This window comes from Corvus kubaryi, unplaced genomic scaffold (genome assembly GCF_017639235.1).
Source record: "Corvus kubaryi isolate FWS band 111438036 unplaced genomic scaffold, C.kubaryi_AGA036_p1.0 133, whole genome shotgun sequence".
In the NCBI taxonomy this organism is placed as follows: domain Eukaryota; kingdom Metazoa; phylum Chordata; class Aves; order Passeriformes; family Corvidae; genus Corvus; species Corvus kubaryi.
This window is the reverse complement of record NW_024580667.1, coordinates 25,063,940-25,066,897: the sequence shown is the minus strand read 5'-3', so window position 1 is coordinate 25,066,897 and position 2,958 is coordinate 25,063,940.

The window sequence follows — 2,958 nt, the reverse complement described above, 5'->3', positions numbered from 1 at the left end:
CCCCCCCCCCCCCCCCCCCCCGCTTCCCCTCACTCCCCCCCGCTCCTCCTGTTTATGTCAAAGGCTGGCAGGAACAATAGCGTTTAAACAGAAGTAAACATGCCCAGATCAGAGCTCAACCCCAGAGAAAGGGAAAGCTTTCTTTACATCCCTAGGTGAACGGGCCCGTGCTTCCCCCTTTCCTCCTTCTCCCCTCACGCCCACAAAACAACGCCCATACCCGGCAGCCTAAATAGCGGTTTAATGTTGAATTTCTTCCCTCCACCCCGCCGGAACAAAGCGGGTGCCACTGCATCTGAGGAAGATATGCAGTCTCAAAAAAGGGCTCTGGCCACACTTGGGCCACTCTTCCCCAAGTCCGGAGTAATAAATCCAGGGGAAGAAGGAGGGGAGGGATCTCCAGGCTGGAGATGAGGAGGGATGCGGTTTGCGCCGGGGTTTTCAATAAGCTGCTGCTCTCTCCTTCGTGTTTACCCACTGACCCCCAATACGGTGACTCAGCGATTACCGAGCACTGGGTGTCTATGTGTGTAAGGGTGTGAGGGGGGGGGGCGGGGGGATTTCCTCCCCCTTTTCCCTTTCTTTTCTTTCCTGATGAAAAACGTTGCAATTACATTTCTGCATGCTGATCTGAGAGTTCAGGTAACAAGCCTTAAACGCGTTATCAGGCGCTTGTTAAAGAGGGGAGAGAGAAGTGAAGGGGGCAACAAATCCAGACTTACATGCCTGGATGTATGTATACCTATATATGTGCGCACTTATATATGCATATAGATACATATTTAAGTAACAGACTGCTACAAGAAGAGATGGGGTGTTGTTCGGCCCGAGTGCCTTCACCCTGGCAGATGAGGGAAGATACTCAATTTAAAACATCAACCAAACTAAAGAAGAAAGAGCAAGATGCGCAAATCACTCCAGGGAAAAGTTATTTAGACGCAATCTCTAGATTTTCCCAGTGCAAACTGACTCTCTACCAGGTTTGATCCAGTTTTTCTGCTCCCCTTCCCCCTCCCACCCCGGGGGGAACCATCCTATTTCGCGTTTTCCTTCTCAGAAGCGGCTTCCTCTGGCCCGCCCGCCCCACCCTGGGGGGCGTTTGCCGGGACCTCGGCGTGGCCGCGGCCCGTTCCGCGCCCGCGGAAAGGCCGGCGGAGCGAGGACCGCCCCCGGGGACGCGGGGTGGCAGAGGGCTTTCAGGTTCCAGCCTTCGCCCCCCACACTGCTACCCCCCTAATTCTTGGCAGGCGGCAAGAAATTGTTTCAGAAGTCGGATGGCGGGGCTGAATTTAGAGAGGGGAGGAGGGAATAAATGCAAGGAGATGATGAATAACGTTAACTTTTGACTGTAGGAGTCATGATGGAGTTGAGCGAAGCTGCGGGGAAATATGTCACTTAATCCCAGGGCTACTGAAGTCCCTTTTATCAGACGTCGTGATGCTGGAATTATATTGATGTAAAGGCGACTGAGTACTTAAAAGTATCCAACATCAGGCAAATATATAGATTTGGAGGAATGGGTGTAAAATGAAGGCACGTACAAACTAATCACACGACCGTGAAAACCCCAGGTGGGTTAGATAAATATAAATAGATGTGCATTAAAAAGAAAAAAAAAAAAAAAAAGGCACGATAAAACTGTAGCTGCTGCATTCACACAAGGAGAACAGACAGCGTGTGCATGTTTGTGTGCAATGCCAAAAAGAGCAGCCTTAAGGTTGACCTACTGCAATCTGCACTGAGCTCCTCAGACAATAGACAAGTTCAAATGTCAAAAAATCTAATAATAATAACCAGAGCTGCCAAACTGCACGAACTGTTTTCTGGTGTATCACAATTATTCACCCTCTTATCCACTAAAAGACTGCCAGTCCTTATGCGTGTAAAAGAAAATCTATGTAATGCATATGGATTTTTTTTTTTTTTTATCACATGTGAAACGCCATTGAGATGGCAAGCACGCAAATCGGAATGATATCATGTCTAATAAAAGAAGGGCTAAGGTTTTCACTGTCTCTTTTAAAAGACTCCAACTTGTAAATCCCCTTTTAATGTCGCTACATGCACAATTATTCTTATTAATAAAAATCTACATGTTCAAGGGTCTGGATTGAAACTATGTATCCCTCTGATTTTAACATCGGTGGGAGCATTAGGTTTCCATCACATGTAAGGTGTCCACGTTGAGCTCAAGTCAACTGGTAGATTGTTCCATTCATTTGGCAACTCTCATTACAGTCCGTGTGAGGTGAACCCTGAGCAAGACACGTTGGGTAATATCAAAATTATGCAGCTGGGAAATAAAGGAATCTTGCTTTGCGTGTGCAGCTCTGTATTATTGTTCTAATTTATTACAGAACCCGAAATGTTTTGTTATGCTCAAAACAATAAATAAGGTTCCGAGTGAAGCCTTCAGAATAAAAGGTATGGATAAATGATCCACCAGCCTATTGTGTTTATCGTTAGTATCTCAGCCTTTAAAATTAATCTGTGTATTTTCCTATTTTCTCCAGATTGGTTAGTGTAATATCCCTAGTGCTGCTATCAACGTGGTCATAAGAGCTATGAACTACAGCATGGGTAAGCTTGAAAAACCCAGAGCAGATCGCATTAGCCAAGAACACTACATATCTGGAAGCCAGTCAACTTCACGTTTGCAGCTGACTGCTGTATTATGCACGAATGTGTTTTACATATAGCAGACTGTATACGGAATATGTCTTTATGTTTAACATTTTAATTTGTAAATGCTAATTAGGCAGTTGGTCTCCACGGTTATATTAGTACATACCTAATCATTTCCCACTATAAGTAAATGAATACTAAATACGGTAAACACTTTCTTTTCACTATTTCCACGACAGTATCTCTTCTACATCCATTTTCCAAAGGCGTCCATTCGGACAAAATAGGCATGTATTTTAAAAAGGGAGAGAAAAAAATGCACTCTGTAGCACT